This window comes from Lissotriton helveticus, chromosome 4_1 (genome assembly GCF_964261635.1).
Source record: "Lissotriton helveticus chromosome 4_1, aLisHel1.1, whole genome shotgun sequence".
Lineage (NCBI taxonomy): Eukaryota > Metazoa > Chordata > Amphibia > Caudata > Salamandridae > Lissotriton > Lissotriton helveticus.
The window spans coordinates 1,906,003,371-1,906,013,466 of NC_136063.1; the positions used below are offsets into that span (position 1 = coordinate 1,906,003,371).

Here is a 10,096-nt window from a genome sequence, read left to right on the forward strand (position 1 = left end):
TGCCTCACTGTGCAGGACGTGCTGCAGGCACTGTCACCGCTTGGGTCTGCTGTTAAGGCTCTCCTATGAGCCCTACACAGCCGTTTGTGTGAAAGCGCCACAGAACCACCCGTCCACCCTGGATTACAGTCATAATGTGGTGGGCAGGTACACAAGAGGCTTGGTGGTCCTTCTGTAAGTGCGACGGTGGCGGGCCAACAGGACAACCACCAAACTCATAATAAGGCCCCATGTGCTTGCTACATGACCAAATCTAACTAGCTATCCCAGTATTTCGGAAGTAACATGCACCTGTTTACTAGGAATAACATGATGAGATATACTCCAGAAGCTGATCATCGGATCTTTCTAATCTTACCTATTGCAATTCTCGTCACTCGTTTATGTATCGCTGGAGGCTGGGTTAGTCTATTGGCACCTACTATTCAGGAGTGGTGGTCTCATCTCTCTCAGATAAATAAAATGGAGGCAGCAATTTCTGCAACTTAGGGGCAAAAAGGAGAAGAGGTGCATTACATACCCCTGCAATGATTGCTGTTACGATTTTAATCATGAATACCACTTTCCTGCATATATTGTGTGCTTTATTTCTTCTTTTTGTCCTCAGACTAGCTTATTCTGTTCAATTGTACAAAGCCTTGGCAATGTCTATTGACTGTTTTCGACCAACTAATAAAATATAGTGAAATACACCATTGAATAAATAAATTCGATGTTAGGTTTCCATCTCATATAATCTAAGGGGCAGATTTATGAAGGCCTTGCGCCACGTTTACGCCGCTGTTGCGTCACGCAAGGCGGCGTAAACGTGGCGCATCCCTACGAACGATTTACAACGTGACGCATCTAGGCAGATGCGTCACGTTGTAAAGCCCTGCGCCGCTTGTGGGCGTTCCGGCGCAGGGTGGGCGTTCCGGGGCGGGGGCGCCTCGCAAAAGTGGCTGAGAGAAATCTATAAGATTTCACTCAGTCACTTTCAGGCCAATGCTGTGTCAAAAGCCTGCGCCTGCTTGAAGCAGGCGTAGGTCTTGACGCAGCATTGTTAAGATGGGGCACCCCCGAGCCTGGCTGGAGCTGCGTCGCGCTTGCGACGCAACTCCAGCAATGCGCCACCTTTACGGCACAGATGCGTCACGCATCTGTGCCGTTTTTGCCCCATGGTGCGCCGCATTGTAAATGCGGCGCACCATGGGTGGCGGAGCTGTGGCGCACTGTGGCGCACATTAACTGGCGCGTCCCTGGGGATGCGCCAGTTAACATAAATCTGCCCCTAAGTGTTTGTGTGCAGGTAAGTCATCTCCTGTATATCTTTCTTACATTTTTAATGTTAAATCAATGTTAGGTTTCCTTCTAATCTGATCTTAGTTTTCTGAGTACAGGTAAGTCATCTGCTGTGTATCTCATTATTATATTTTTAATTAATTCAATATTTGGTTCTCATTTTATGTAATCTATGTTTCTGTGTACGTATAGCCTATTAATACCAGTGTTATCTTGCAAACAAGATATTCTTTTAATTGGCTCACTAATTTGGTAGTAAAGGATTTAATTTTCTGCTTGGAATCATCTCAATAATTGTTCTTGTTTGCAACCTCCCTGGCAATTATTATGCGATAGAATATTTTAAAGGTAGATAGGTTTGATGCATTCAAGTATGTCTGTTAAGAAATCCTTTCATATTGTCTCGACATGTATTTCAGAAAAACTATCCTTGATGAATAATGTATGTAAAGCGATTGTAACGAAGAGGTAAATGATTAGTTAATTCTTCTGAAAATATAGGATCCATTTATTAAATAATGGTTTTGATCCTTCAGACAGTCTTGGAAATGCAGCATGCGATGAATTAATAGAAATCAGCCAAGCAGGTAATTTGTTCAGATCTGACATGCCAATGCAGAAATAGCACAGATTTATTCTGAGGGAAATAATAAATTACTAAGTGTTACCTGACCTGACTCTAAGAAGTTATGAAGGAAAATACCTATTTTAACAATTCCCATCAAAATATTATGCCCCAATACACACAAATAGTTTTATAGAACAAAACATTGCTTACTATTTTTAAACTGCAAGCCCAATACCAGAATAAAAACATGAATTTCGTAAGGTACATCTCACTGGGGACAGCAACATGCATGAATAATTATGAGCCCCATTACGATGCCAGTTGGACCAGCGTGTGATCAGCATTGTGTCGGAAGCGGGACCACCCAACAACGAGTTGGCAGTCCCTCTTCCCATATTAGGATGCAACTGCTTTCACAGCGGTTGGAAAGTGTATCTTTTTATTGCTGCTTGTGGTGGAAATATACACTTTTTAAGCATCCTTGCACCATGAGGCAGGCACCATGCGGTGCCTGCCACACGGTGAATGGATGTTTGGGGGGGCAACACAGGTGCCCCCATGCGTCATGACGGAGACCGCGGAGTGATGGGGGCACTGCTAGGGCCCCCCACTGTCCATTTATGAAAGCCTTCCTATGGCGGTCGGACTGTCATAGAAAAGGCTGTAGGAAACACGCATTGTAATCCATACAGTGGTGCCTGCCTCCATTTTGGGGATTACAATCTTCCCACTGCCCCGAAAGGCTCCTTGAGCCTGATGGAGGCAGAGCGGGTTCTCCCCACTGGCATCTGGGGGTCTGCCAGAATCATGATACAGCAGTTGGCCCGATGCTTTGGTTGTCAGGTGGAATGACGCAAACGAGCCGTCGGATGGCCTTCCACCCAACATCGTAATGGGGCCCTTAATATTGGAAGTGAATATACTACTGATCACCATGCCACCCATTAAAGAGCAAGATGTGGTCATGATATGGGCTGATTATGCATTAAAATGGCAGTGGTTGATTGCCATCAATTTACTTTTTATAGAAATGTTTCTTTTTGACGTGCAAGAAATATAATAAAAAATGTCAAAACATACAAATAATAACATTTGAAAAAATAAATAAAAAATAGAAATCACGGTCCGCCGAATGGGTTGGCATATGCGGCTAAGACAGGCGACGCCCCTGTGGCATGGCACTTATTTATGTCCGGTGGCTACGCTACGTGGGTTCCGCCAATGGAACCTGATTGGCATCTCTACCCTGGGAGACATTGTGCGGGTCACCGTGCTCATATCAGTTCAGCAATTGCCTGTTCCATTTTTACAAAACCCAATTTTATAGGAATCTCCAGCTGGGTCATGCCCTGGCTCCCTCGCTCACCGATATTCCCGACATCCCTTAATTCCACCTATTGGAGGGCCGACTTCTTATGAGGGATTTAGGCGCCCACAAAATAAGACAAATATACCAAACGCTGACAACACATTCTAAAACGACACTACACAAAATGAGGAGAGCATGGCAGAATGACATCCCAGACCTAACAGACGACGATTGGGCCGAGGCGATAGCTATCCCCTGTGGTGCCGCGGTTGCTTCAGAGTCCGTCTCATAAGGTTTAAATATGTGCACCGCGTGTACTATACTTGTCTCCGTCTTTGGAAAATGGGAGTAGTGGCATCCCCACAATGTTTACGATGCGACAGAGAGGAGGGGACATTTTTGCACACTGTGTGGAGTTACGTTTCCCTACAGCCCTTTTTGCGTAACATATCTTTTTTCCTCCAAGAGGTGCTGTTGTGGGACTTGCCATACGATCCCTGTTTGTTTTTACTCCACAACACGGAGGATATAGGTGGGAACCACTACAAACAGCATATTTTCTTCCTCACCCTCACAATTGCCAAACAGGACATTGCCCAGCTATGGAAAGGCACTTCTCTGCCAACACTGGGAATGTTGCGAAGAGAACTAGACAAGTGTATGGGCGCAGAAATGGCGGTATTCCAGGCGAGGGGTTGTCCTCAAAAACATAGGAAAATCTGGTCCAGTTGGGCAGCTTAAGTGTCAAGATCTGTCTGACAACACAAAAATTGCAGCGGCTAAAAAACAAGGGAAACTCTTGTTTTAGATGTGTTCACACCAGGTACAAATTAAGGATTGCTAAACTTTTTCTAAAAAGGAGTATTCTAGTTATTCAGAAATCCAATATGGCCGATGCTGACCCTAACAACGAGTGGAGTCAGCGATCTAGACGTCAAAGCGCGCGCAAGACCAGGTGCTTAACGCGCCCTGTTTGAACACAAACTGCGCACTTCAACTGTCTGCTTGACCTCAATAGTCGCGTCTTTCAGTTGTTCCCCGTATTTTGTATTTGCTTGTTCTTGTCACAGTAAATTCGTTTATCTTTTGGACAAAACCAACTCGCATGCGCAACGAGGGACCTTGAAGAGTCAAGTAATTCAGAAGAGGTTCTTCGTGGCAATTCTCCAGTTGTAAATAGTTTCCGGTGGCAGCAGTGGTGAGAGGTGTCTACGACACCAGTTTTGAGCAACACTATGGTCATGATGGTTTCATACCACGACTAGTGTAAAGCAAATTGGATTCCTTATAGAGACTCTTAATTACATTCACAATTTAATTATTCAACAAAGGAATTTCCTCAGTTTGACATAAATGAGTTGTTTTCTGTATAATAGGTAAATAGAGAGACTATATGATAAATACTGAGATGATTACATAGAGTGTGAGATTAAGTCTATAGTGATGTATTAATTTTTCCCTAGTGATACAGGAAGCATCATTCGCCATACCACAACTTAAATAGAGAGAAGCAATAGCCAGGTGGGATTAGGTAATCAATGTTATACAAAGAAAAATAGTAGAAAACTATATGAAAGTGTTGTATGCATGTTTATGAGTTCTTATCATCCACTGCAGGCACAGCGTATCGAATTGTACCAGCTCAGCTCATCCAAACATGTGCTCATCAACTGTCCACGCCAGGCTGTCTCTCTTTGTCTATCCACTTCCCCTTTCCCCATTGCTAGTGCGCTGCTCAGAAGATTTCTGGTTTTCGGGTGGAGAACTGGTAGGGGGGCATTGGGTCCATCTTCGGTTCCTGTGGTTTCGTCTTGGCTCTGACATTACGGGGGCATAGACCTTCCCCCTTTACCATCACAATCCCCGTAAAAGTAGGTTCACAGGAGGGTTGCAGCTTTTAGGATATGTCATACTGTCCTGTTTATTCGGGTGTGTGGGGAAACTGTGATTTATCTCTCAATATGGGTGGGGTGGAAGAGCTTGTGTGCAGAGTTCAGTGTACTGTTATCGCAATTTTATGTTATATGTACAAAAATTGTACCCTTTGATATCCGAAACATTGGTCGAATTCTTAATTATATATCCATATGTGGATTTTGTTGGGCTTTTGCCCTCATGTTACTATCAAAATCTAATAAAATATGTTTTTAAAAAAAAGTGTGACATGTCTTTATTACATAAAATAATGCAATTAATATTTTCACTCCAGTCTAAACCAATTTGAGAAAGGAGTTGGACACTAAAGGGGTGACATTAACTATTCCCATTCTAATCTAAACCCATTTGGGGAAGGTGTTGGACACTAAAAAGAATACATTTACCATTCCCACTCCAATCTCAACCAATTTGAGGAAGGTGTTGGGCACTACAGTGGTTACATGTACTATTCTCACTCCAAACTAAACCAACTTGAGGACGGTATTGAACACTAAAGGGGTGACATTTACTACTCCCACTCCAATCCAACCATACTGGGGAAAGGCTTTGAATTCTGAAGGGGTTACATTTACTATTGTCACCCCACTGTAAGCCAATTTGTCGAAAGTGTAGAACATTAAAGGGGAGAGATTTACTATTTCCACTCCAAATCAATTTTGGGAAAGCGTTGGACATAAAAGTGGTTAAAGGTACTATTCCCACTCCAATCTAAGCCAATCTGGGGAACACATTGGACACTAAAGGGGCTTACATTTTGCTTACAGTGTCAAGCTCATTAGGTTTGTCAAAATCGTGCCCATAGCTAAACCTCTGTTTGCAGGTTCTCACCCCTGCTGACCATGGACTATCCTACCTTTCTCATATTTAAGGCAATCTGCTATGATATCTCTGGTAAGGGATGCCATATAGCTAGCCAAAATAAAGCAGGGTGGGCTCTAATGTCATCTTCGATGCAGTGTAATTTTAGGTTACTCTGACACACGTATTGGGGCGAAGAGATTGGGGCACCCATGGGCTTGCAACACAAACTGTTCTCTTCATTGTGGATATTGCAGCAATTGGAGATACCCCAAATGGATGTATGACGGTACGACGCGTACCGTTACAACGCGTCCCTTTACGACGCAGTTTTAACAACGCAAGTCGTTACAACAACTTGTGCTGGGGGGCGCTGATAGTGAATAGTTTAATTTACTATTCCAACACCAGTCCTCGTGGATAGAAGGGAAGGTGTTGGATAGCAAATTAAACTATCCCCTATCCTAGAGCGCCCTCCAGCGAAAGTCGTTGTAACGACTTTCGTTGTTAAAGCTGCGTCGTAACGCAACCGCGTTGTAGCGGTTGCGTTGTAAAGGATGTTCCCCCCCCAAACCCCTGCTGTGTAGGTTGCTGTGGGTATACACTGAACCTTAATTTTTTTTTAAATACGTAAAAAGACCTCCCCTCGGTTGGGGTAAACTAAGTACAGCATTAATTGACTTCAAGAACTTAGTCCTGCAGTGGACCACAGACTGTTAGCAACACAAAACAGCCCCAATTAAGGAAAAAGTGCTTGTGCTTTGTAAACCTCGATTGCTGACAGAGAGGGCATTTATTTTGTGCTTTCTCAGTCCAAAGGCCATAATAAAAGTATTCTAAAATTAGTGCATAAATCTAAGAATGCCATAAAATCCACCAAGCCCCATACTAAAAGGCACAAGGCTTTTGGAGCGTGGCCCATTAAGACCGCATCATCTGCATATATTAGGGATGAAAGAATAGAGCCATTGATTCTTGGGACGTCTTTAGTAAGGGTTGTTAAAAAAGCATGTAAATTGTTAATGTACAGGATAAAAAGTAATCGGGTTAAAACACACACCTTGTCTTACCCCTCTAAAAGTATCAATATCATAAGAAACTTCCCTGTGTGTGTTAATTCTAATCCTGGCTTTCATGTCTCTGTGTAAATAGGCTAAAAAATGCACCATCCATTCCGCTCTCTAAGAGGATAGACCACAGTTGTGATCGATTGACATAGTCAAACGGTGAAGTCAAATCCATGATCGCCAGCTGGTGAGCATTGGGCAATAGTATATTTCTCAACTATTAAGTTCAGATTGAGACACTGTTCTACAATGCCCACATTGTTTCTAAAGCCATGTTGACAGGGGTGCAGAACGGAATTCTCCTCAGCCTAGTCTTTTATTTTGTTTTACAGGACCCTACCAAGATTTTCAGTGTGGTTTCTATCAAAGAAATGGGCCTGTAGCACCCAGGCTGGGAGCGGTCACCCTTCTTAAAACATGTTACAATGACGGAGGTTGACCATGTGATTGGTAACAGGGAGCAAACTAGATTATTAAAAACATTAAGCAAGATCGGGCCCAAATATCTGGTTTATATTAAATAAGATCTATTGGCACTCCATCTGGTCCCAGAGCCTTACCGCCCAGACTTTATGGCTTCCTCCACTTCGGCAATCAATAGTCCCTTAGAGATGAGCGGCTGGAATATCTGATTATCATAAGATGAAGCTGCGTATATCGCTGACAAATGTGCAGCCCGTGCTTCACTAGTTCTATTGCAACTAATTGGTGTCAAGATCTGGTCCATCACTCGCATATCTTTTATGTTTTCCCAGAAATGTTTACTGTTCTTTTGGCATGCCATTTTGGCAAGTGAATCTCATTGTTTGGCCAATAGCTCTTAGTTCCTCTGCGAGGTAACCAACTTATATTTTTACTTTAATGAGGTCACCTCTTGTTGGCTCCTGGGCTTGGCCGCAAGGGCCTGATGCAATTGTACGTTCACTTATAAATATTTGTGGGTAAACCATCTAGGGCTGTGAGGGATTGATCGGGCAGGTTTCATTCTTCCATCTTGATATTCAGAGAGAGATCAGAGAATGCGGAGACTACCTCATGATTGGGTTTGTGCACTGTCAGACAAATCTCGAACAGTGCAAGGTTCTCCATGACCTCTTTGTGAAGTAATTGGGTAGCGTTAACTCCTCACCACACAAGTCATAAATTATCCGTTGAGGTGATGGAGCAGGCTTTTGGTAAATAAGACTGCTTGAATTAAACCTCAGTTTGTGTGAAATCATTAACAATGAGTTGTGAAATTCTCATAGATAATATTGACATGGGGTGTTTGGGTAGCGAATCAAGAAAAAGGAAGGAAAATGACAAATGGTTTCTGTAGGCGACAAAAGATATTTGTATGAGAGACAGCAGAGAAATAATGCTAAAGAGGTTTCGTTTTAAATTGTGCAACATGAATGAAACACGTTGACAAAAATAATTTTATACGAGTAACATTAATTACATAGAATAATCGTTGAAAATGATTATGTTAATATTAGAATAATATGTAGACCAAAATGAGTTAATGAAATGGAGCTTTTAATGTGAACAAATAACTGAATCTGTTTATTTCTCCTAGAGAATCTGCACGCTTTAGAGAGAAGGCATCAAACCACTGTTAGGGTTTAATTTGATTTTTTAATGTAGGCTGGCTGTTGCAGACAAATTTATTTGTCCTTCATTATGATTATTGAGTTATTTTCTTGTCGATGGCTACATGGTTGGAGTATTGTGCGGAATTCCTACTGTCCGGGGAAATGTTTTGTTTTGTGGATAACTGCATTGTAAATGTTGCAAATCATCTAAAAGATGTGCACGAGTCTAGGAAGAGGAATATCATGGTTTTCTTTGTTGAAGGATGAAGATGACAGCATGGCTCTTAACAAAGAACTCTTGAAAGAGAGGGCGACGGAAGTGGTGTGACTGAAAACCCTATGCTCTTGAACCAATGAGAACTGTGAATTTCTTGGACTTTGCTACTAAATTAGGGATGGAATTTAACCTTTGGAGTATAATTATTATTGTTAGAATCTGCACTACGCACGGTGTAGCTGAGGCAGACGTGACGTGGGTGAGCAACTACGTGTGAGCTGAGAGCTGTTTTCTTAAGCTCTTCTATGGCTAGAGCTGTCTTATCCTGACTCTTTAACTTTGCTACTCATATCCCTGTGAGATTGCCCCAGCTTTCCCTTTCCGGCCGGAGGATTTGCTCTTCAGACTACTAGCACACTGTGCTATAGTTTTCTTAGGTTTGTATGTTGATCTGTAATTGCATTGATCATGGTCGTTTAAATGAGATGTTATTGTGAATTGCTTTCCTTGTGTGATGATCTATGATTTGATAATGTGCCACTGTATGACCATTTACATGCTTTCAAAGAATTAGATAAAGCTAAGTGAAATAGTAAACTGAGTCTGTCATTATTGATGATCATGATTAATGTAATTTGTTGGTTTGTAGGATGTTCCATTTGTTGTAGGTCCTCACAAGAGGGTATCATCCGTCTTAACAATTGTCAGTCCCTGACAACTCTCAAAAGGTTAATCGGAGGACCAGTTATAGGTATGGGCCAAATTTTGGTTGTTCATGACAGAAGTGTCAAGTGGTTATTAATTTGGTGATGTGTGGTGAATATATGTTTTCCTCATGTTTCCGCTGCATCAGAGGGTTGAAGTTTTATTGCACCACATTCAGTTTGAGTGCCACTTCAATCGGGTTGTGATCCCCATGGTGTGTTACAACAACTTTACCGTACAAAAAGAATTCCTCTAAATTGGAAGAGATAAAAACATAACCAATTATAACAGCGCAACCCATAACTCTAAACGCAGGTTGTATTATATCATTATAGTTGAAAGCAGAAATGTCCATAACATTACTCAGAGTGTGGGATGTCAAATGTCCCATCAGCTCTATGCCCCTCTTACAAGCATGACCTCTGCTGAGATTACCAAAAAAGAGTCCTGCGGGGCCAGCTCATTATTAAAATCACCTCCCAGTTATATTCCAACTGGGCTTATATTCGCTTCCTTTGAATTTCTAAGGGCAGTAATGTAATCAAAAGGCTAATAAATGTAATATTAGGTTTTGTGTAAAAATCATTATTATAAAAATTAATCAGGTCATTACCCTTTTGTATCTTATAACCTGAAGGC

The 10,096-nt window shown here is 42.0% G+C and overlaps 1 long non-coding RNA gene across 1 annotated transcript; it reads left to right on the forward strand.

Moving 5' to 3' along the window:
- Positions 1–1,340: 1,340 nt before the first annotated feature.
- Positions 1,341–5,157, forward strand: LOC144827746 (uncharacterized). Its single transcript, XR_013610343.1, has 3 exons — positions 1,341–1,379; positions 4,622–4,689; positions 4,776–5,157. It is a non-coding gene; the product is annotated as an uncharacterized LOC144827746 (long non-coding RNA).
- Positions 5,158–10,096: the final 4,939 nt, after the last annotated feature.